The sequence below is a fragment of the Vulpes lagopus genome, chromosome 6 (assembly GCF_018345385.1).
Source record: "Vulpes lagopus strain Blue_001 chromosome 6, ASM1834538v1, whole genome shotgun sequence".
Taxonomy (NCBI): Eukaryota; Metazoa; Chordata; class Mammalia; order Carnivora; family Canidae; genus Vulpes; species Vulpes lagopus.
In genome coordinates this window covers 33,726,722-33,753,048 of record NC_054829.1, presented here as the reverse complement: position 1 = coordinate 33,753,048, position 26,327 = coordinate 33,726,722, and the positions used below count along the sequence as shown (strand labels likewise).

The following is a 26,327-nucleotide window of genomic DNA, read 5'->3' as shown; positions in this document are numbered from 1 at the left end:
CTATTTTCTTAAGACATACTTCCATAATTCTTTGAGCATTTCCTTATTTCTGGCACAAGATATTCTGGGTCTTCCTTGTACTACTATCCCAGCCCCTGAAGTGAAATCAGCAATTTTTCTAAGAAGTCTCAATTCCTCTTAGTGAAGAAGAGTATTCAGATAAAACGTCTGGGTGCTAGTTATTGTGTTCATTGTCATGGTAGTGTCACTGTTTCTAGGCCCTCTAGGTAGAGTTAGGAAACTATACATGCTGATGCAGTCATATCTATTTATATTTCTATGTATGTGTATCTGTAAACTGATCTCAAGTTGATAGCTCCAGTTTCAATCCAGTATCCTAGGATTCATTCTAAACTTAAATTTTCAAGTATTTGTAATTCTCTTTGCTGACAACGAGACAGCTGGCTCTGATTATTTACAATGTATTTACTTATTCAGTTAATCTTAAAATGCATAAAAGATAGTCTCAAAATTGATAACCCATTCCAGTGGTAAAAACAAACTAATGTTGTTTTTGTTTTCAGCTTGAGAGTATAGACAAAATACCATGCTCAAAGTTACTTCTCTCCAGTGGCTCTACTTCTCTTTTCAGTGGTGATGTGTTAATTATTTGAAATAGTTTTTGGTTTGGTTCCTTCTGTTTATATACCACTTTAGGGTATATAAACGGGCTAGCCCTCTTACATACCTGTTGATTTTATTTATTTTTTGGAGTATGTGAAACATTCATATGGTTGAGAACTATAGGAGTTCATTGACAGGAGTCAGAACTATATAAAAACATATCCTCAAAAAAAAAAAAAAATAAATAAATAAAAACATATCCTCAAATGTCCTCCATCTCTTCCACTCCATTTTCATCCACTCTCTGTAAAGTGACCTCCTAAAAGACATGCATGAGACATGCATACAATAATCTCTGGGACCTCTGAATGTAATCTTATATGAAAACAATGTCTTTGTAGATGTAATTAAAATGAGTTAAGGCTCTTGAGATGGACCATTACCCTGGGTGGGTCCTACATATGGTATATTCTTGTAAGAGGGAAGCAGAGGGAGACTTGACATAGAAGAGGAGAAGGCAGTGTGATCATAGAGGCAGAGATTGTAGTGTTGTACAAGCCAAGCAATCAATGTTGGCAGCCACCAGAGAGAGGCCGAAAGAGACAAGGAACAGATTCCATCCTGGAGACTCCTAAGGGTGAGGCCGTATTCATACCTCAATTTTGGCTCAGTGAAACCGATTTTGGATTTCTGGCCTTCAGAACTGTTAAGAGTAAACTTGTTTGTTTGTTTTCTTAAAGATTCTATTTATTCATGAGAGACAGAGACATAGGCAGTGGGAGAAGCAGGCTCCTTTGGGGGAGCCTGATGTGGAACTCGATTCCAGGACCCCAGAATCATGAGCTGAGCCAAAGGCAGACGCAACCACTGAACCACCCAGGTGTCCCAAGAGTAAATTTTTTTTTTTTTGAGTAAATTTGTTTTAAGCTACCAGGTTTATGGTGATTTGTTACAGCAGCCACAAGAAACTGATACACATCCCTTGCTAGTAACCAATCTTACAGTTTTCTTGTTTAAATCTTTACTTTATTCTGATCTGTAGATATTTTCTTAATTCCTTTTCTTACTCAAAAGTTAACATACAATAAATATTCTTTTCCCTTTACTTTTCTCCTAATGTATCCTGGAAGTCACTAATCTTCCTCATATTTCTATAGTTGTACAGTACTTGACTGTATGGATGCCATAGTTTACTCAACCATGCTCCAATTTAAGATTTTTTGTTATTTAGGGTTTTCCCACTAATTTGCAATTAAAAGTAGTGCTGCAGTGAGTAACTTTGTGCATATATCTTTGTGTACTACCTTGTGCATATATCTTTGTGTACTACCGGTCTTTTTTTTTTAGGGTAAATTTCTTGAAGTGAAATTGCTAAGTTAGAAGGTAAAACACCCTTTGAGTGTTTTATTAGATATGGCTAAATTTTTCTCCATTAGCATTGTACTAGTTTACCTAACACCAGCAATTTATAAGAGTACCTATTTTCCCGTAGTTTTGACAGAATATCATATTTAAAAATTTTGAGGATAGGTGAAAAGTGGCATGTCAGCGTAATGAGTTGAACATGTTTTGTATATTCAAAGGCAGTTTTTATGTATTTTATTATTTGTGAATTATCTATTGCCAACTTCTTTATCAGGTTTTTGGTTTAATTTTCTCTCGGCTTTTAAGAGTTCTTTCTATACTAGGGATATTAGATTTTTGTCTGCAATGTATGTTGTATATGTTTTCTCTCAATTTTTCACCTGTCATTTGATTTTGCTTACAGCATCTTTTAAAAAAATTTTTAATTTTTTAAGAGAACTTTTATATTTACAGAAAAATTTATCAGAAAGTATATTGTTCTCACATTATACCCACCACTCCCCAGTTCCCCCGTGTTATTTACATCTTATATTAGAATGACACATTTGTTTTAATTGATGAACAAATATTAATGCATTATTTCTAACTAAAGTCCATAGTTTACACTAAAGTTCATTCTTTGTGTTGTATATTTTACAAAATTTGACAAATATATGTCACTTTTGTCTGTACCAGACAAAGTCTACTATTGTCTACTACTATTGTGTCATACAAAATAGCTTTACTATATTAAGCATCTTCTCTGATCACAATGGTATGAAACTAGAAATCCATTACAAAAAGAAAACTGGAAAATTCAGATATGTAGAGATCAAACAGCGTACTACTGAACAACCAGTCCAATAAACCATTACCTTGAGACAAATGCAAATAGAAATATAATATACCAAAACTTAAGGGATATAGCAAAAACAGTTCTAAGAGAAAAATTAATAGCAATAAACACCCTCATTTTCACCCTCAGGAAAAAGAGCTCAAATAAACAACCTAACTTTATACCTCAAGGAACTAGAAAAACAAAACCCAAAGTTAGTAAAGGAAATTCTAAAGATCAGAGTGGAAATAAATGAAATAGAGACTAAAAAGACAATAGAAAAGATCAGTGAAACTAAGAACTAGGTTTTTTTTTTTTTTAAGATAAAGTAGACATATTCTTAGCTAGACTTACTAAGAAAAAAAGAGGATTCAAAATCAGAAATGAGATGTTATAACTTATAACCATGGAAATGCAAAAGATCATAAGACTGTTAGGAATAATTATATGCCAACAAGTTGGCAATGTAGAGAAATGGATGAATTCTCAGAAACATATAACATACCAAAACTGACTCAGGAAAATAGAAAATCTGAACAGACCAATTACTAGTAAGGAGATTTAATCAGTAATCAAAAACCTCTCAACAAATAAATCCTAGTCTCAGATGATGGCTTTTCTGGTGAGTTCTACCAGACATTTAAAGAAGAGTTAATATCAATCTTTCTCAAACTCTTATGAAAATTATAAGGGGAGGAAATAACTCCTGAACTCATTTTGCAGGGCCAGCATTACCGTGATACGAAAACCAGTCAAGGACACTACAAGTAAAGAAAACTATAGGCCAGTATTCCTGATGAACAAAAATGTAAAAATCTTTAACAAAATATTACCAAACCACATTCAACAATATACTAAAAGGATCAAGTGGGATTTATCCCTGGGTTGCAAAGATGATTCAGCATATACAAATCAATAAATGTGATAAACCAAGTTATTAGAATGAAAGATAAAGATCATGTCATCTTAATAGATGCATTAAAAGTATTTGACAAAACACAACATCCTTTCATGATTTAACCTATCAACAAATTGAGTGCACAAGAAGGAACTTAACTATGGAATGGGAGAGAATATTTCTAAGTCATATATTTGATAAGGGTTTAATATCCAAAATATATAAAGAACTTAAACTACTCAATAGCAAAAGCTTTTTAATGTAGTTATAAAATGGGGAAAGGAACTTGATAGACATTTTTCCATAAAAGACATACAAATGGCTTAGTTACATGGAAAGATGCTCAGTGTTACTAATCACTAGGGAAATACAAATCAAAACCACAATGAGATATCACTTCCACCTATTAAAATGGCTGTTGTCAAAAAGACAAGAGATAATAAGTGTTGGCAAGGCTGTGGAGAAAAGTGAACTGTTGATAGGAGTGTAAATTAGTATACCCACATGGAAAACAGTATGGAGGTTCCTCAGAAAATTAAAAATAAGGCTACTGTATGATCCAGTAATCCTACTTCTGGGTATATATCCGAAGGAAGTAGAAACTGGATCTTGGAGAGATACCTGCCTTCCTGTGTTCATTGCAGCATTATTCATAATAGCCAAGATATCTGTTAGTGGATGAATGGGTAAAGGGGATATGGTACATAACATATATACAGTGGAATGTTATTCTTATGAGAGAAAGGAAGTTCTATCATTTATGACAATGTGGATGGATATTGGGGGCATTATATGCTAAGTAAAATAAGACAGAGAAAGACAAATATTGTATATCATACAGGATAGGTACTTGAATTGCCTGTGTGGAATCTGAAAAAGCTGAACTAGAAACAGAGTGGAATGGTGGTTACCAGGAGCTGGGGGTTGACAGACATGAGATGTCGGTCAAAGTGTACACACTTCCAGTTACAAGAGGAATAACTTCTGGGAAAGTTAAGTTTCTCTTGATCTAACTTTAGGTTCACTAACTCTTCCCTGTGTCATTTCTGGTATGTTCTCCTTGTTGTAGATACTCTTTTACTGTTCTAGAATTTCTATTTGGTTGATTTTCTGTGGTTTCTATTTCTTTATGGGCATATTTTCCGTTATTCATTGAACATAATTATAATAGCTCTTTTAAAATCCTTGTTTATTGATGCAAACATCTGATTCTACAAGGTTGGTATTTATTTTTTTGTTTATTGTGGTTTGGTCTTACTTTCCTGACCTTTGTATGTCAAATAAATTTGTATTATAGTCTTTATAGATTCCATTATATTCTTCTATAAAAGGGCTGATGCCTTTGTGTTAGGAGGCAGTTTGGTTATGCTCATACTACAGGTTCTATCTTAGGAGGCAGTTCAGTTCTCAGTTGTGGTTGTTTTGTTTTGTTTTATTTTTTCCCCTCCAATCATTAGCTGTTGTCTGTCCTCCGTATATACAGTTCATTGGTCAGTCAGTTGGTCTGCCAAAGATTTGGCAAGAGTTACAAGTAGAATATATGACTTTACTATCTGACTCTCTTCTTTCTGGAATTTCCCCCTCACTTTGCTGTGTTCGCAGTTGCTTTGAAAGCTTCCTCTGGTATTCTGGGAGAGATAAAAACTGCAATTAAAATCTGTGGGTATCTGTGGGAATTTTATTTTCTTCGTGTGGCCACTGATTATGGCTGCCCCTGAGGCTGTGGACAATATATTTGAAAACTTACTGCTGCCATTTTTTTGTTACTAGACTATACTGCCCTTCAGAATCTGCCTGCTTCTGTTCATGTTCCTGTGCCTTTAGGTAGTTATTGTTGTTTGTCCTTTTTCAAGTTTTAGAATTGTTACCTATAGGAGGATTGGTTTGGACAAATGTAGTCTACCATATATGACATAGAACTTCCCCCTCTTCCATTTGTTTTTAATCAGTAGTCTCGTTGATTTTTATGTATTTAATGTTTTATAATCACGTATGGCTGATTATATGTTCAAATTTGGCTTGTGGGAGCCCCTTCAAGTTTTCTTGTGTGTCTGTGTGCATGTGTTCTGTGTATCTTTTTTTGGAACTTTTTTTGGGCTTTGAACTAAAGAGTTCATAAAGATGTCAGGCAGAAGATGATGTCCCGGGTTAACTTTATATATTTGCTGCTTTGGAAATGAGAACAAGATTTAGATACTATGATCTGGGTTCTAGGTTCATTTTTTGAGGGGCATCATTGCTTCTAAGACTTCTTATTGGACAAAGCTAAGAAATATATTGTTTTTAAAAAGTAAAATCATACATCAGTTCAAATTTAACATTAGAGTCTATTTTGTCTTAGTTTTTTTCATTTTATATTTTGTTTCCCCCACCAAACGAAATATCTTAGTTGCTAAAAACACATTTACCTATTTGATTTATTCTACACCATGCAAAAAAATTGTTTGCAAATCACACCTGAATTACTCTTATCAAAAATTGCAAAACTGAATCTTAAGATTTCTCTAGTAGTTCATTTTCTCTTTAGAATATATTATACTAATATATCCTATTACCAGAGTACTGTCTTTCAGAGTCATTTTAAATCTTTTTTGTGTGGGGGCACCTGGGTGGCTCAGTGTTTGAACGTCTGCCTTTGGCTCAGGTCGTGATTTGGGGGTCCTGGGATCCAGTCCCACATTGGGATCCCTGCAGGGAGCCTTCTCCTCCCCCTGCCTGTGTCTCTGCTTCCCTGTGTCTCTCATGAATAAATAAATAAAATCTTTAGAAACACACATACAGGGCAGCCCGGGTGGCTCAGTGGTTTAGCGCTGCCTTCAGCCCAGAGTGTGACCCTGGAGACCCGGAATTGAGTCCCATGTCAGGCACCTGCATGGAGCCTGCTTCTCCTTCTGCCTGTGTCTCTGCACACCCCCAACCATCTCTCATGAATAAATAAATAAAAAAATTAAAAAAAAATAAAAACACACATACATACATATGACGCAAACATTAAATCTTTTTTTCGTGTAGTAATTTTACTGATTCATTAGAAGTTTAAGATGATTTGGGTGCTTTTGTTTTTCCTTTTGATTTAATTTTATTCTTAAATATGCAGAACATTCACTTAGTGCAAAAATCAAAACTATTTAGTCATATGCCCTTAGGTAAGTCTTACTTTTACCTGTGTCTCCTCCTTCATGGCCCCTTTCTTTGCCTTTTACAAGTAACTATTTTTACTAATTTTGGTGTTTCCAGTACTTTGTTTTTAAGAAAATAAGATATATCTACATTTTTCCTGAAAAGCTGGCATACCTTGTATTTGTTCTGTACTTAGCTTTTATTTATACAGCAGTATATCCTGGAGAGCAATATGTACATAGAGATCCTCTTCATACTTTTTTAAAGCTGTATAATATCCATTGTGTTAATGTATTATAATTTATTCATCCAGACCCTGTTGAGATATTTCTAATCTTTTCTATTATAAATGATATCTCATTGGAATAACCTCCATATGTTTTATTGTATTTGTGAAAGTCTGTCTTTAGAATGGCAGCAGAGCTGGGGGATTGATATAAATTAGTGCTATCTGATAGGTAAATGTGAGCCATTTGTGGCTACTAGAAGACTTAAAATTGTACATTATAAAATTAAAAGTATACTTTTAATTATGATTAACTTAATTATATATCTAAATATTACCACATATATTTAAAATACTATCATTTCAACAGTCAGAATTAGTATATCATTGACATGTAATCAATATAAAAATTATTAATGAGATATTTTGTTTTAATTCTTCTTTGTACCAAGTCTTCAAAATCTTGGATGTATTTCATACTTACAGCACCTCTGAGTTTGGACTGGCCACAATTCAAGTATGCAGTAGTGGTTAGTAGCCACATATTTTCTCAGTTTGTTTTCTGCCTTTACTTACAGGTTTGTGGGGATTTTGGCCATGCATACTTTAAAAAATAGCGTTTTTTGAGTTTATCATTTAAAAACTATATCTTTTGCTTTTGGACTTTAAGTCACTGCTAGACTGTTGTCATTCACAGGTTATATTTGAAATCATTTATTTTTTTTACAGGACTTTCATGGTTTAATTTTTATATTTTGATCTCTGATCCACTTGGAGTTCATCGTATTTTTTTATGTATTATGCAATTTTGTTTTTTTCTGTTTTATTCAAGTTGTTTAAGAAAACGTTTTTTAACCTGTAGGAGTAAGGGCTTTTTGTTACTATATTTCATGTGTAGTTTTATTGCACTGTGATCAGAAAACATAATTTATGTTATTTCTATTGTGAACTTACTGAGATTTTCTGTATGATATTATATATGATCCTTTTTGTGAATAGTCCACATCCACATGAAAAGAGATTTTCTCTATTACAACACTAAATTCAATATAGTAAATTCAATATGTTACAATAATTTCCCTTACTGATTACATGGCTTTGGTCTTCTGTAGCTTCACTTACGATTACTCTGTGTCTATTAAACTTTTCATATAGCTGCTGTAGATTTTTGTTTTATAGAACTTGTGACTGGGGTTATTTGGTGCAAAAGTATTCATAACTGATTTATCTTCCTCATTGTTAATTAGTCTTTTAGCATATAAAAATTTCTACTTTGTCTTGGCAGATGTTTTTTTGGGCCTGAATTCTACCTTGTCAATAAGATCATAACTTTTGCTTCCTTTTTGGTTGTATTTGCCCATTATACCTTTGCTCATATCTTTTTCCTTTTAATATTTCTTAGTTACTTTGTTTTAGGTCTTCTTGTGTAATATACAATTAGGTTTTACTTCAGGAACCAATCTAAACTTTTTTCTTTAAGTAGAGGAGTTAAGCTGTTTGCATTTATTATTGACACAGATATGCTAGATTTTAGCTCTGACATTTATTTACTGTGTATGTTCTGTTTACTGTGTGGCATTCATTATGTTGTATTATGTTTTCATTGCTCTTTTTACGAGTTTGCTTTGAAATTGTTTTTGATATTTAGTGTATTTGTCTGAATAAAGTATGGAGTTTCATTAGTAGTACTGTTTGACATTTTTTTTCATTAATTGTGACAAATGTTCCATAGTACTGCAAAATGTTAACAATAGGGAGATATGAGTATGAGGCATATGGAAACTCTTTGTTGCAACCTGTCTGTAATATAAAACTATTATAAAATTGAAAAAAAAATTTTAAGGTAGGACTGAAGGTGTCCAGGACTGGTTTTTTGGGGAAGAAAATTTTATGTGAGTTTATTGCTCAACTTGGTGAATATAAGCTATATTTTTCAGTTAACAGTAAATTAGGGAGCTATAATCACTGTATGATGGTAAAGAGATAGAAGAAAACATCTCTGTTTTATAATAATGAAGCAAAAATAAGTTTTTGGAATGGAAAGAATTTTTTTAAGCAAAAGATTAAAGAAAACACTTGGTTCTAGGACTGGTTACTCAAATCGTATCTTGTCAAGATGAATTATTTAGAATGTTTCTGGGAAAGAGGGCGTGTTTAGTAGTAAGGCATAAAGGTGAATTGATATGTAAGCTGGAGACTTTTAATGGCTCCTAGAAGTTATAGTTTAGGCTTTCACTCCTGGAATTTTAGAGCTGCAAGAGACTTTAACAGTTTTTTCCAGTTCTTTGATTTGTAGGAGAATAACTAGAAGTCTAGGCAAGTGATATGTTATATCCAAGATCATGTAGTAGATTGATATTCAGAGCTGGGACTAGATTCAAAGACTCTTCTTCATTTCTATTTTAGGATTCTTTTCTCAATGCCAGAATATGTTCTTGAAAATCACGATAATCTTGAAAGTTACGACATCCAGAGCTTCTCATATCCTACTTAAAATGCAGCTAAGGCAATGTTACATATTTATACTAGCATTTTTTTAAAAAGGTGCAAGTGAGGGATCCCTAGGTGGCGCAGCAGTTTGGCGCCTGCCTTTGGCCCAGAGTGTGATCCTGGAGACCCGGGATCAAATCCCACATCGGGCTCCCGGTGCATGGAGCCTGCTTCTCCCTCTGCCTGTGTCTCTGCCTCTCTCTCTCTCTCTCTCTCTCTCTCTCTCTCTCTGTGACTATCATAAATAAATAAAAAATTATTTAAAAAAAGGTGCAAGTGATTTTTTATTCATCATAGAGCCAATGTTAGGTCATAACATTGCTTTGTTGATTTTTTTTTTTCTCTGTGTCTTATCCAGTAAGAGAAGGGCCTGATAGGGCCTGAAGGTGGTAGGGAACATGCCAGTCATTATGAATTGTTAGACTGGGAGCTGGAACTGGAGCTGGCTCTGGAAACCATAAAAATGCCAGATGATGTGGGGACAGGTATGGTATTGGGATGATGACTCCTAGCATGACAAAGTGGACTCTAGAACCTCTAGAAAAGGGGACAGAATAAAGGATGCTGTAGAGCCACCGTTAAATTCATGCTAATCATGAGAGCCAGTTCTGTTTTTATTCTGTGGAGCATTCTACTACATGCCAGCTAAGATTTAGGATAATCACAGATAATGAAATAAAATTCATTTGAGATCTGCAAAACATTTTTATTTTGCAAAGTACCATCACAAATGTTACTCTCTTTGATCTTTGCAATATCCGTGTGAAATGAATATAAGGTATATTGGTGAGCAGAAAATGTTAAATACTAATGGATGTCAAGACAATAGTGTGTTACAAACCACTAAAGGATATAAAAATACACATAGTCTTGGCTCTTGCAGTGTACACAGCTTTATGGGGATGGGATGGGGAAAAAAGCCAAATTTAGTGTAAGGCAAGTTGAAAAAGATTTAAAAATTCAGTGTACCATGGGAATTTAAAAGGAATGATGGTATTATAACTGATGGAAATTTTAGTATTTTGACTTTGATTTCATACCACTTGAAAGGATCATAACTATAAAAGGATCTCTTTACATTTTTTAATTGTATGTTACTTTGCTGTTAAATAAGGCATAACATTTCGTAAGGCTATTTTGGGACTGTAATGAGTGACCACACAATAGCAGTCCAACTCTCTAACAATACTAGACAAACTGGATGCCCTCTTACACCTGAACAAATCTGCATGAAAAAGTACTAAGGTTTTAGGTGTAGACTTGTGTACTTTGTTTCCTCTTTCTAGTGTATTAAGAAGTGACATACACTTTAACTTGCCAAAAGCAATGCTTGCGTTCTAGTGGCAACATGCTACTTCTGTTACGTAGTAAAGTGAATACCAGAACTCCAAAGGCAGGAGGTATAAGTAAATTTTTCTTAGGAAGGAAAGTTGTCAACTTAAATAGCAAATGAAGAGTGAATAAGGAAACTCCTGTTGACATACAAGATCTCCATCATATACAGGATACAGGAGGCCTTTTAATTTGTGACATCCAGCCCAGAAATGTCAAATGCTTTTCCATTTAATCTCATACTTCTGGATTCCTACCAAAAAGGAATATATTAAGAGCATGGAAAAGTTGCTTACTGAAAAGGAAACCCTGGGAAAAAGAGAGGGAAAATAGAAATTAAGTTATGTAGAATACTCTTTAAATGATAATTAACTACATTTTCATATCTTCAAAGTAATACAAAACACAATTACTTGCAGAACTGGTTCAGATTACTTAAATACCAGATACATTTTTAGTCCTCTATGGAAGTGTTCGGAAGTTACTTATGTTTATGTGAAATGAAGCTATTAATAGTTTTCTACAGCAGTAACTGCACACCAGGAGGGCTAAGGCAAACACAAATCAAGGAATGGGTTTTTCCCAAAGCTGCAGTGCGAAAAGACTATAAACATTTGATTCCATACACATGAATGGGTTTCTTTGCTATAGAACATTCAAGAGGAATAAGAAATGGAGATGTGTACAAAGGTTTCTTGAGGGGGAGAAGGATTACACCCTGTATGCACTTAGTTTTCTAATCTCTTCTGCAACATCACAGTCTTCTCCTGCACTGTCTGCTGTCTATAATGTTAGGTTGTCTCTGAGCAACCTCATGATGAGGATGCTGTCCTTTTTTTTCTTTTTAAAGATTTAATTTATTTATTCATGAGAGAGAAAGAGAGGCAGAGACATAGGCAGAGGGAGAAGCGGCTCCCTACAGGGAGTCTGATGTGAGACTGGGTCCCAGGACCCCAGGATCACACCGTGAGCCGGAGATAGAGGCCCAACCACTGAGCCACCCAGGTGCCCTGAGGGTTGCTTTGGATGAGGCTTCATTTACTGTATCAAGTTCTGATGTGGCCTCATCAAAAGCCATTTTAACCAGTGTGTAGGCAAGCTTGGATTACTAAGGCTCTCATAGAGAAACACAGGGAAGTTAAGAGCCAGCTACAGGAATATTGGGTGCGTAGGTTATATCTCTTTCTTGCTTCTATCAAAAACCTCTTGGTAAGCAACTTGGGAATTACCTATCATTTGTTTTTTATCTTGACCACCTGCACTTCAGCAACATACCAAACGTAATCTTTCCTCATTTTTTGGTAGAAGACCTTACTCTAGATTAGTTGCATTGTCTGTTAAATACATAGCCAACAAATAACTTTTTACTAATTTTGATTACTGTATCCTGTTTATTCTTTGAGCTCAGCTGGTATTTGACTATTTCACTTCATGGTTGCTATTCTTTTCTACCCCATATTATGCATTTATTATATGCTTTAGGATAACATATGAGTGGTGTTAATTGACTCTAATGTTTTGAAAATTTCAGTGTTTATTGCTATCACGAATTTTTTTTTTTTGCTATCACGAAATTAATCTAGCTCATAGATCCCCTTCGAAAGAATGAAAATAGTGCTTCTATCCAGGATGTACCAATAGGGATTAATATCCTTACACCCTCAACAACTAAGTGGATTAAAGATATGAAACAACACTTCCTAAGACATTGCCATCAGGCAGCAAAAGTCTTTGATCCCTGAGTGACAGGAAATAAATTATGTGAGACTTAAGATTGCTCTAGCCTGGAGAGAGTTTTTAGGCATAGTGTAGGTCAGTAGAACCCAGGAGGAGCCACGAGATCTTCCTGAGTTGAAGAGAAGGAGCTGATAGGCTGTAGGGACCCAAGGCAGCTAGAGTTCACAGGACAGAACATCAGAGAAAGAGTTACAGGAGAATTTTCAAGAATTCAGTTGAGTACTAATCAGTACATGCCTGTGAGGGAACTACTTGAGGCTAGGAAGAACCACTCAAAAGGAATTGAGGGAACAATATAATACTCCTACCTTACTACATATAATACCAGGAATAGAGCTCTGAATCCATCAGAAAATCTTAATCACTGAGTGTCAGAGCATCTCCAACATTCTAGTTGTCATTTTTAGATGTTTGGGTTGGGTCTTTTATTCTGTCTTTACTGAAAATGTAGTCAACCTTTTTTTCTAGCTTCTAGAATATATGGGATTTATAACAACTTCTAATGTCCTAGTTTCCTAATCCTATCAACTATGTCATGTTTAGGCTGTTTTTGATTGATATTTTTACTCATTATGGCTCTGTTTTCTTTTTCTTATTCTTTTTTTTTAAACCTGCTTGGAAATCAATTGAAGCTTATCAGGCATGTAAAGGAAGAAGACATTGCAAATTTTACCTTGTGCGTGAGGATATTTTTGTATTCCTATAAATATTCTTGAAACTTTTTCTGGAATGTATTGAAGTCACTTGTAAAGTGTTTGATCCTTTAAGATAGTGCTTTTAATCTTTGTTAAGTGGGACCATTTAATCTAATTGCCCCACTACTGAGGCAGAACCTTTCTTAGTACTTTACCTGATGCCCTGTGAATAATGACGTTTTCCATTTGGCTGGTCATCTGGTTACAGATGTTAAATTGAAGTTCCAGTTATTCCTTCAAGGTTTGTTTTTAAGTTCTGTTGGGATCATTTGAGAGTAAGTAGTCTTTATTCTAGGACTGATTTAGCGACACCGAGGTCTCTACTTATTGCCCAGAATATACAAAGTCGTTCTCTGCTTTGGTTGGATGGAACCTCCATTGTTCCAAGCTCTGTTTGAACCTTGCATTGTTCTTTTTTTTTTTTTTTTCTTTAAACTCCTCAGCAGTTGTTTTCTGCCTGACCTCGTAGAATTTTACTCTTAAGTGTATGTAGATTAGTATTGAGTCAGAATCAAGTGAACCCCTACCTAAATGCTTAGAGCTTTTCTCTGCTTAACTCCTCCTCTCTGATACAGTATTCTGGTAATTCCTGTCACCTGTACTTTACTGAACTTATCTTTGTCTTTTCGAATTAAGTAGTTTGCTGTGCTGTTTTGAATCTTCCTGCCTGCTGTAGTGTCTAGAGCATGTCTCTTGGCAGAAAGTCAAGATGTTCATGGGGCTTATCTAGCTTGTTTGCTTCTGTCAGGGAATGCAGATCTACACTAATTATTGTCCACTGTCTATAAACTGCTATGTCATATGTTTTGTCTAGTTTTGTAGTTGTTTACTGTCTGAGGGTAAATCTGGTACCCATTACTCTGTAACAGTTTGAAGTATAAATCCTAAAACTACTGGATTATTGTGAGAAGTTGGTAAAGACTTCTGGGTGAAGTTACAAGGAAGGAATAATGATGAACCATGGCTGATTTTTATAGTTAATGGCCGTTTAGGAATTGTTTATGGGTCCCTGGAGTAGTTGGTTCAGGCTTAGCAGTGGTCTTTTTATTTCTTTTTAAAGATTTTATTTATTTATTCATGAGAGGCAGAGAGAGAGAGGCAGAGACATAGGCAGAGGGAGAAGTAGGTTCCATACAGGGAGCCCGATGGGGGACTCGATCCTGGGACCTCGGGATCACACCCTGAGGCAGACGCTCAACTGCTGAGCCACCCAGGCACCCCTGGTTTGTCTTTTTCAACCAGATCTAGCAGATAAGATAATGTCAATAGTAATGCACTATACAAATGTACTTATTCTTTTTAGCTTAGAGTTTATTGAATATTCTTACTAATAAACTGTGCTGCCTCATAATAGACTTTTGACTTTTGGAATTTAAAATGAAAATAATTGGATTACCTTTATGCTTAGATTCAGTATTGTTCCTAATTACCAAAAATTGGTTTCAGTAGGCTTTGATGTCATTGGAGAAAGACTGCTTCTCTCTGATCTCACTGATCTCATGTGAGATCCTAAATCTCATGTTGTAACATTAGTAAAGTAATTGCCAAAAAAACATATTTCTAAAGAACGTATTGTGTCGCTATATTATTCTTGGGTTTTTGTATTTAGGGACTTGCACATACATACTCAGTGAACATTTGGTTTGCGAATCTTTATTTTTTTACATTTGTTTTATTTAAGTTCAATTTGCCAACATATAGTATAACACCCAGTGCTCATCCTATCAAGTGCCTTCCTCAGTGTCCATCACTCAGTTACCCCAACTCCCCACCCACCTCTCCATCCACAACCCTTTGTTTCCCAGAGTTAGGAGTCTCTCATGGTTTATCTCCCTCTCTAATTTTTCCCACTCAGTTTCCCTCCTTTCCCTTATAATCTCTTTCACTATTTTGTATAATCCACATATGAGTGAAACCATATGATGATTGTCCTTCTCCAATTGACTTATTTCGCTCAGGTCAATACCCACCAGTTCCATTCATGTTGAAGCAATTGGTGGGTATTTGTCCTTTCTGATGGCTGAGTACTATTCCATTGTGTGTGTGTGTGTGTGTGTGTGTGTGTGTGTGTGTGTGTATATATATATATATATATATATACACACCGCATCTTCTTTATCCATTCATCTGTTGAAGGACATCGTGGCACGTTCCACAGTTTGGCTGTTGTGGACATTGCTGCTATGAACATTGGGGTGCTGGTGTCCCAGAGTTCACTACATCTGTATCTTTGGGGTAAATACCCAGTAGTACAATTTAACTTCTTGAGGGACCTCCACACTGTTTTCCAGAATGGCTGTACCTGTTTGCATTCCCACCAACAGTGCCAGAGGGTTCCCCCTACTCAACATCTTCTCCAACATTTGTTGTTTCCTGTCTTGTTGATTTTTGCCATTCTTACTGGTGTGAGGTGGTATCTCATTGTGGGTTTTTTTAAAATTTTTATTTATTTATGATAGTCACACACAGAAAAAGAGAGAGAGAGAGAGAGAGAGAGAGAGGCAGAGACACAGGCAGAGGGAGAAGCAGACTCCATGCACTGGGAGCCCGATGTGGGATTCAATGCCAGGTCTCCAGGATCGCGCCCTGGGCCAAAGGCAGGCGCTAAACCGCTGTGCCACCCAGGGATCCCCTCATTGTGGTTTTGATTTGTATTTCCCTGATGGCAAGTGATGCAGAGGATTTTCTCATATGCTTGTTGGCCATGTCTATGTCTTCCTCTGTGAAATTTCTGTTCATGTCTTCTGCCCGTTTCATGATTGGATTTTTTGTTGATGTGGAATCTTTATTAAGACCGTTCACTTGTCAGTCATATCATTAACTTTCTATATGTCAAACATAGTAGTAGATATTAGCAAGGTAAAATAAATAGGAGATAGAATTCCTTATTAGAAGATCATATGAAATATCACATGTATAAGGCAACAATATATTCTAGCAAAGATTAATGGAGTACAGAGTGATTATGTCAGCTTTCAGGGAGAAATGGAGGGGCTGGATTTTGAGAACATTGATGGATATACATTGATTCACTAAGAGGATAAAGAAGGAAAAGTCCCTGTTCTGAAAAGAAGGAATGGTGTGTTGCAGGGTGATAGCTGAGACTGACAAAATTATTCTGTAGAAAACAAGCAAATTAAATTGGCTTGAATGGAATTCTCTGTAGGGCAGCCCAGGTGGCTTAGTGGTTTAGTGTTGCCTTCGGTCCAGGGCATGATCCTGGAGATCCAGGATCGAGTCCCACGTTGGGCTCTCTGCATGGAGCCTGCTTCTCCCTCTGCCTGTGCCTGTGTCTCTGCCTCTCTCTCCCTGTGTCTCTCATGAATAAGTAAATAAAATTAAAAAAAAAAAAGAAGATAGTCAGAAATTAGGCCTGTAGAGCTGATTGGGGTGTGAGGAATGTAGAAGATTTTGTGCAATAGTCTGAAGAGAGAGACAATTCTGATTGCCCTATATGTTAAAAAGTAGAAAAATTAAAGAATTTTGTGTTCACTAAGTAAGTTTTATGGATGCTGACTTATTTTAAGATAAACTATGAAGCTAATTAATTAAGACACTGTTACTGTGTTTGATTGCAATAAAGTAAAAACCCATTCTTTATCGGGATTTGAAAAACACTACTTACAGAAGTGAACATATAAAAGTTTTACATGGGGACACTTAGGTGGCTGAGTCAGTTAAATGTCTGCCTTTGGCTTGGGTCATGATCCTGGAGTCTTGGGATCAAGCCCTGAGTTAGGCTCCCTACTTAGTAGGAAGCCTAATTCTCGATCTGCCTCTGTTTTACGTGTTATGACGTACTATAAGGGGAAAAAAGGAATCTTTTAAATCGCAATAATAATTGAAGATATTCTAACTGAACTTTGAGTAGGACTGAATTTCATTTGTTCGTTTGTTTGTTGTTCCAGGTTGCTGCTTTTGCTAAGAGAGCACCCATGACCCAGATGGTATGTTTTTCAAGATAAAGTGTTCTATTGCCTTTATTGATTAACTAAACAAATTCAGGTTAATATATTTTGTGGATAGCACTTCCCTGTTCCAATTATAAGTTAATATCTTGAGCAGTGGATAATTTTGTGTTTAAAGCTATGTATGTATATGGTGGTGAATAGGAAAGACCAAATCACTCTGAACTCTATTGAATTATGTATTAAGTAACAGATTTTTTCACACTACCTACTATGTAGTGCATAAAATAAAAAAAGTGTTTTACTCCTGGTTTAATAATTAAAGTAGACTTTAAGGGGCTGGATAAAACAAGTTGTGGCTGAATATGGCATATTGTACTTTTGGTGTCAAAAATAAATAACTCCTTTTAGAATTTTTTGACATTTTTGTAGCTGACTTAAAGGATTGATTCTTATCCAGATTTTAGTTGTATATCAAAATTATTATTTGTTTTTAGTGTTCAGTCTATGGATTTTGACAAATGTATATTCATCCCTAAATTCATTCATGTTGTCTCTTTGTGGTCAACTTCTCCCTCATCTCAACTCCTAGCAACCACTGATCTGTTTTTTGTCCCTAAAGTCTTCCTTTTCTGTTATGTCATTTAAATAGAATCATTTAGTATGTAGCATTTAAAGTCTAGCTTCTTTCACTTAGCTTAATGCATTTGTATTCATTCATGTTATATGTACTAGTAATTTGTTCTTCTTTTTATTGCTGAGCTGTGTTCTACCATATGGGGATATACCATAGTTTATCTATTCACCACTTGATGGACATTTGGGGAGTTTCTAGTTTTTGGTGATTATTTTAGTCATACTTTTTTTCTTTTTTTTTTCTTTTTGGTGATAAAATACTTCTATATAACAATATTTATAAAACAAAATACGTAACATAAAATTTACCATCTTAGCCATTTTTAAGTGTACAGTTCAGTGGTATTAAGTACATTCACATTGTAATGCAGTCATACCATCCCTTCCTGTAACTCTTTTCATCTTGTAAAATTCAACTGTATACCTATTAAACAATAACAACCCATTCTCTATTCCCTCCAACTCCTGGCAAGCAGTATATTGTACTTTCTATGTTTATGAATTTGACTCTAAGCAATTCATATGAGAGGAGTAATACCATAGCATTTGTCTTTTTGTGACTGGGTTATTTCACTTAGCATAATGTCCTTGAGGTCCATCCATGTTGTAGCATAGTACAAGATTTCCTTTCTTTTTAAGGCTGAATAATATTCCATTGTATATTCCATATATCTATTCCATATATATATATATATATTCCATATATATATTCCATGTGTATACACACACACACACACACACACACACACACACACCTCATTTTGCTTATTTATATACTTACTGTTTGTTGGGTATAGGTTGCTTCCATAGTTTAGCTATTGTGAATAATGTGGCTATGAACATGAATGTAAAATATTTCTTCAACAGCTCATTTTCAGTTCTTTTGAGTATATATTCAGAAATGGAATTGCTAGATTATATGGTAATTCTATTTTTAATTTTTTGAGGAACCACCATACTTTTTTCCACAGTGGCTATACCATTTTATAGTCTTATCAGCAGTGCACAAAGGTTTCAGTTTCTATACCTCCTTGCCAACAATTTTTATTTTCTATTTTTTGACAGTAGCCATCTTAACGGGTATGAAATTGTAGTTGTGTGGTTTTTTTTTTTTTTTTTTTGTAATTTTGATTTGCATTTCCCTAATGATTCGTGCCATTGAACATCTTTTTATGGGCTTATTGGCCATTTGTATATCTTTTTTGGAACAATATCTATTCATGTTTTTTTTTTTCCAATTTTGAATTGGGTTGTTTTTTGTTGTTGAGGCTTAGGAGTTCTTTATATATTCTGGATAATAATCCCTTATCTGATATATGATTTACAAATATTTTCTCCCAGTCTCTGTGTTGCTTTTTTACTTTGTGGGTGTTATCTTTTGATGCACAAAAGTTTTTCATGAAGTTGAGTTTGTCTATTTTTCCTTTCTTTTTCTTGCTCTGTGTCTTTAGTGTCATAACTAAGAAATCATTGGTAAATTAAGTGTCATGAGGCTTTTGTCCTATGTTTTCTTCTAAGAGTTTTATTATTTTAGGTCCTACAGTTAGATACTTGATCTACTTTGAGTTAATTTTTGTGTATATATTAGGTAAGAATTCAGTTTTCATTCTTTTGTGTGGATATTCAGTTTTCCTAGCACCACTTATTGAAAAGACTGTTCTTTTTTTCCCTTTGAAGGTTATTGGCACTCTTGTCAAAAATCATTTGATCATATATGTGAAAGTTTGTTTCTAGGCTCCCTATTCCATTGGTCCATAGGTCTGTTTTTGTGGCAATACCACACTATTTTTTTTTTTGTTGTTTGTTTGTTTTTTTTAAAGATTTTATTCATTTATTTGAGAGAGAGAGAGAGAGAGAGAGAGAGAGAGAGACTGTATTCATACCCCTCACACAAGTGGGATGGAGGGGCAGAGGGAGAGGGAGTATCAGGGAACAAGGCAGGGCTGGATCCCAGGACCCTGGGATCATGACCTGAGCTGAAGGCAGATACTTAATCATAACTGATCCACTCAGGTGCCCCAGCACCACACTGTTTATGTTACTGTAGTTTTATAGTAAAATTTGAAATCAGGAAGTGTGAGCCCTCTGGTTTTCCTGTTCTTTTTCAAGATTGTTTTGGCTCTTTGGGGTCCCTTGAGATTTCATGTGAATTTTAGGGTGGATTTTTCTATACAGCAAAAAATGTGATTAGGGTTTTGTTGCATTGAATCTGTTGATCTGTTTGGCTAGTATGACATTTTAAGTATATTAAGTCTTCCAGTGTTACTAACATGGGATGTGGTTCCATTTATTTATGTCTTTTTTAATTTCTTTCATCAGTATTTTGTAGTTTTCATTGTAAAGTCTTTTGCCTTTTTGGTTAATTTATAATTATTTTCTTTTTGATGTTGTGAATGGAATTCTTTTTGTAATTGTCTTTTCAGATTGTTTGTTGTATGTAGAAATGCAGTTTGTTTTTGTATGTATGTTGATTTTATATCCTGCTACTTAGCTGAATTAATTTATTAGTACTAAGACCTTTTTTTGTGGAGTCTTTAGGGTTTTCTTACATAGAAGATCATATTATCTGCAAATAGATAATTTTACTTTGTTCTTTTCAATTTGGATGCCTTGTATTTTTTTTTTTTCCTTGCCGAGTTGCTCTGGCTAGAGCTTCCAGTACTGCATTGAAAAGAAGCAGGGCAAGTGGGCTTCCTTTCCTTGTTCCTGATCTTAGAGGAATAGCTTTCAGTCTTTCACCATTGAGTATGATATTTGCTGTGGGTTTTTCACATATGACTTATATTATATTGAGGTAATTTCCTTCTGTTCCTGTTTTGTTGAGTATTTCCATCATGAGAGGGTACTGAATTTTTTCAAATGCTTTTTTTTTTTACATCAATTGAGATGATCATATGGGTTTTTCATTTTGTTGATGTAGCATATTACACTGATAAATTTTCATGTCGAATAATCCTTGCATTCCAGGAGTAAATCCCACTTGGTGTGTAATCCTTTTAACATGCAGTTACACATTTAAAAAATATCATTCCATTAATAGAATATTTATCAGTAGAATTATCCTTAGTGTTTTATTAATATAATTTATTAATAGAATGTTATTTGTCATTATTAAAAAGATCACAATGATTTTACTATTGTTTTTTTGGGTTGGAGTTGCATTTCTTTTAAAAAATGGCTTTAATACATAACCAAGGGCAGCCCTGGTGGCGCAGCGGTTTAGTGCTGCCTGCAGCCTGGGGTGTGATCCTGGAGACCTGGGATCGAGTCCCACATCGGGCTCCCTGCATGGAGCCTGCTTCTCCCTCTGCCTGTGTCTCTGCCTCTCTCTCTCTCTCTCTCTCTCTCTCTCTGGCTCTCATGAATAAATAAATAAAATCTTAAAAAAATTTTAAAAAATACATAACCAAAAATTTTTTAAACAGATCTTGTGGGTAGGAGAAGAGACCTGCAATTTATGATTAATTTGAGTATGTAAAGGGAGGTGATACAAAATTGTTAGAAATGGGGAAATATTGAATCTTGTGGCGTTTCCTGACTATTGAAAAATCACATTGCTTTCTTTAATATAGTACCAGATCAGTAATGTGTAGATAGGTCTGTATAGTTAACCTTCTTATGGTAGCTTTGAAACCTACCTATTTAGAAAAGTCAAGTAATTCTCTTATGTTAAAGATCATACTTATCCTTAAAGATGGCAAAGGTTGGGCATGGAAAGTCAATTTTAACTTTCTTGAAGGAATATTTGGGTTGAAAGTGATGGAAACTGTACTTTTGCCTTGGGGAAGTTGTGAACATATACAATTAGCTATGTTGTGATCTCAAAAAGGCTATTGATTATTTATAAGGATTATCTAATTCTTTATGTGCTACAGAAATAAAGACATCTTGAGTAACATATACTCTGACTCAGAGAATGTTGCTTTAGATTCCAGCTCCTCAGGCTGGAGACTAAAAGAGTCTGCAACTTTGAACTGTTCTGTTGTTTCTGAATGTTTTAGATAAGTTACATGACTTTCATAGTATCTCTATAGATATAAGGGTACGCTTTATTGTGTTCTCAGGGAACATCTCCAAAATAGGTAAAACATTTTAGGCAGAGTCTCAGCATTTTAAAGATGTTCCTGAGAGAACAGTTTTTTGGTCATTGGGTAAATGCAACACAGAGTCAAGCACTATGCTCAGAAGTCATGATTTCTTCAGATTTGAGCTATTCTTTTCATGTTGTATTAATTATGTAAGTTATCTGGCATAACTTTTTTAATACAGCATCAAAGACATAACTGAAAACCAAGTATTAGGAAAGGGATGGACAGCTAGAATGTGGGAACACAAATTCCATTTGCCAAAGAGCATAATATTAATTTTTTTTAAAAGTTTTTTTTTTCTTTGAGAGAGAGAGAGAGAGAGAGAGAACACATGTGCATGCACACTCACAAGTAAGGGGCAGGGCGGAGGGAGAGGGAGAATCTTAAGCAGGCTCCATGCTCAGTGTGAACCTGAAACATTATATTATTATTATTCTTTTAAAGATTTATTTATTTATTCATGAGTGACACAAAGAGAGGCAGAGACATAGGCAGAGGGAGAAGCAGGCTCCATGCAGGAGGCTCGATGTGGGACTTGATTCCGGAACTCCGGGATCACGCCCTGAGCCAAGGGCAGACACTCAACTGCTGAGCCACCCAGGCATCCCATGAGACATATTAGTTTTATATGTACAGCGTAATGATTCAACAGTTATATGTTATGTAATGGTTACCGCAGTAAATGTGATTATTTTCTTTCACCATACAAATGTATCACAATATTACTGACTGCATTCCCCATCCTGTGACTTATTTATTTTATAACTGAAAATTTGTACCTCTTAATCCCCTTCATCTATTTTGTCTATCCCCCTACCTCTCTGGCAACTACCAGTTCTCTTTTCATGAGTTCTGTTTCTTTTGTCTTTTGTTTTTTGAGATTCTGTATATGAGTGAAATCATATGGTACTTGTCTTTTTCCATCTGACTTATTTCACTTAGCATAGTACTCTCCATCCATGTTTCATGAATGGCAAGATTTCATTATTTTTTAATGGCTGAGTAATATTCATTATCTTTATCCATTCATCTGTCAGTGGACATTTATGTTACTTCCATATTTGGCTAATGCTGCAGTAAACATATGGGTGCATGTATCTTTTCAAATTAGTGTGTTTGTTTTTTATGGATAAATACCCAAAAAGTGGAATTGCTGTGTTGTATGGTATTTCTATTTTATTTTTTTGAGAAAACTCCATATTGTTTTTCATAGTGGCTGTACCAATTTACAATTCCACTAACAGGCACGGGGGTTCCCTTTTCTCCATATCCTTGTCAACACCTGCTATTTCTTGGTTTTTTTTTTTTTTTTTTTTTTTTTTTTTTTTTGATACTAGCCATTCTATTCTGACTGGTATAAGTTGGTATCTCAATGTGATTTTGATTTGCATTTCTCTGATGACTAGTGATATTCATGTTTCTGTTGACCATGTATATATTCTTTGAGGTCTTCTGCCCATTTTTTAATTGGATTGTTTGTTTTTTTTGGTGTTGAGTTGTATGAGTTCTTTATATGTTTTGGTATTAGCCCCTTATTAGATTTTTCATTTGTAAGTATCTTCTCTCATTCTGCTTTCTGCTTTTTCATTTTGTTGATAGTTTCTTCTTTCTTTCTTTCTTTCTTTCTTTCTTTCTTTCTTTCTTTCTCTTTCTTCTTTTCTTTTCTTTTCTTTTTTTTCTTTTCTTTTCTTTTCTTTTCTTTTCTTTTCTTTTCTTTTCTTTTCTTTCTTTCTTTCTTCTTTTCTTTCTTTTCTCTCTTTTTTTTCCCTCTGTGCAAAAGCTTTTTGGTTTGATGTAATCCCAATTGTTTATTTTTGCTTTTGTTTTACTTGCCTGGGGAGACCTATCCAGAAAAATATCACTAAGGTCAATGTCCAAGAGATCATTGCCTATTTTTTTCTTTCTTAAGTTTATGATTTCAGGTATTACATTGAGATCTTTAATCCATTTTGAGTTTATTTTTTGTGTATGGTGTAAGAAAGTGATGTAGTTTCTTCTTTTTTTTTTTTTTTTGCATGCCACTGTCTAGTTTTCCCAACACCATTTATTGAAGAGACGATCTTTTCCCCATTGCCTATCTTGTCTCTTTTGTCATAGATTAATTGACCATTGAAGCATGTGTTTATGTCTGGGCTCTCCATTCTGTTCCATTGATGTATCTCTTTTTGGGCCAGTACCATATTGTTTTGATTTGATTATTGCAGTTTTGTAGGATAATGTGAAATCTGAATTGTGATACCTCCAGCTTTGTTAAATTGCTCTATTTAAAATTGTTTACACAACTCAGTTTTTAATTTCTTTTTCATTTGACTTTAAGTTAGAACAGGTCACTATTGAAATGGTATGAGATACAATCTCAGTTTTCAAACAGATGCATAAAAAATGCTGATGTTTAAATATAGCTAGAGAAGTCTAACAAATAATTTTTTAAACTATCTCAAAACACTTTTATGTAGATTAATTTAAAACTATAAAATTTAAATGAGACCTCTAGTTTCACAAATACTTTACTTAAGTATGGACCTTAGTTTTTTTTATTTAAACCCTAAGCACTCTAAAATAATGTATTATATTCTGCTCTGGATTTCACTAATAAGCATGTTTATAGGTATAATTAGCAAAGTTTAGAACTACCAGTTTCCTTTTTTCTCATTAGCACTACCAAGCCTAGAATATTAGCAAAAAAAACAAAAAAAAACAAACAAAGAAAACCAACCAACCAAAGAAAAAACTTGTTCAAGATACTATTTTAGAAATGTGACATTTTAAAATAACATATAAGTATTTACTTTTGGATATTTGATATATAGACATATAAAGAAATTGTGACTCTTGTGGTTGTAGTTATACAGAAAGTTCACCTCTTTGCTCTAATTTTTTCTCTTGTAAATCTTCTATTCATTGTATTATACTAATTTCATCCTGATTTCCTAAGAATTTCTAGCCCTTTAGGACAAAGGGAGACACCTATTTGAGGGTAATTCTGCATGAATCTTTTTTTTCCCTTTTTTCTGCATGAATCTTTTGTGTTTCTGCCCATATTCTGAGCAGAAGCATTGATAGCTTTTGTTTGGGGCTGTCTTTTCAAGGAAATTTGTATAGCAAACAGCCTATGAAGATAGAAACAGTGTTTTCCTAAGGACAGGTTACAGATTTCTGTGCTGTCCAGGATACTCAAGATAATCCCTTCGGGGAAAAGATAGGGCACATTTGCTTGTAAACCAGAGTAGGGTTTCATAAGCTCAATTTTCTTTTCCTGTAATGCAACCTACTGTGTATGCAGGCATCACTGGCTCACCTTGTGTTGCCTTTTAAGAATTAGGGCTTGGGGAACCAGTGCAAATGATGATACTCTGGCTACTGCTATTATTTTGAGTACTAAACTATTCTTTGTCTCTGACCCAGGAGTGTCATAATTTCTGTTAGGATTATCTTATGCTGACTTGCCAATATCACTAACACAACCTATTGATAAAATAAAGCTGAGTTTATTGCTTATTGCTGTGAAGGAGAATACCACCTTAAAAAAGCCTTGTGGTATTTTAGAGGGGCAAAGCCAAGGTCAAAATTTGAGAATTTGAAGTTTGGTTTGAGTCTTAAGTGGTGGTGATGGGGCTTGCTTAGAATGGAATATTGTAATAGTTTAGAATTGGTGGAAACAGAAAGGCAAGGATTTGAAAATTGTTGATGCTTCCTATTGAAGAGTTGATGGGTCTTTCCTGAAGCTTCTGTGATGAACAAACAAATTTATATTTATGCAAGAATCTCCTGGAATAGTAGAATTATGCTAATGAGGACATTGGAGTAATAAGTCTTGTGTGGTTTTTTTTTTTTTAAGATTTTATTTATTTATTCATGAGAGACAGAGGCAGACACATAGGCAGAGGGAGAAGCAGGCTCCATGCAGGGAGCCCAATATGGGACTCAATCCAGGGACTACAGGATCACGCTCTGGGCCGAAGGCGGGCACTCAACTGCTGAGCCACCCAGGTGTCCCCAAATCTTGTTATTATATACCAGAAGATGTGTGTGTAGGTATATTAGCTTCTTAGGGTTGCTATAATAAATCACATACTTCTTGCTTAAAACTATAGGCTCTAGGGAAGAATTCTTTCTCCTCTCTTCTAACTTCTGGTGTTTACAAGCAGTCCTTGGTGTTTTTTGGTTTGTGGTAATATAATTCTAATCTCTACCTCCATCTTCATATGGTGGTCTTCCCTCTGTATCTGTATCCAAGTTTCCCTCTTTTTATAAGGACGCTCGTCACTAGATTAGGGCTCACCTTAATCCACTGTAAACTCATGCTACCTTGATTATATCTGCAAAGACCCTATTTCCAAGTAAGGTCATGTTGACCGTTAATGTATTTTAGGGGGACAGTGTTCAACCCAGTGCAAGGATACAAGGAAGTATGTGGTTTCAATCCTCAGTATCTCAGTTGTGTGTGGCTAGAT

The 26,327-nt window shown here is 34.8% G+C and overlaps 1 protein-coding gene across 12 annotated transcripts in view; it reads left to right on the top strand.

The window, feature by feature from the left end:
• FUT8 (fucosyltransferase 8) overlaps positions 1–26,327 on the top strand; it is a 287,889-nt gene that overhangs the window by 24,473 nt on the left and 237,089 nt on the right. For 10 of the 12 annotated variants that reach the window (XM_041758780.1, XM_041758777.1, XM_041758783.1 and 7 more), the window contains one exon: positions 17,150–17,188. The exons of the other annotated variants lie outside the window; for them this stretch is intronic. The gene's annotated coding sequence lies outside the window, so the exon portion shown is untranslated. The remainder of the gene's footprint in view (positions 1–17,149; positions 17,189–26,327) is intronic. 12 annotated transcript variants of the gene reach the window in all.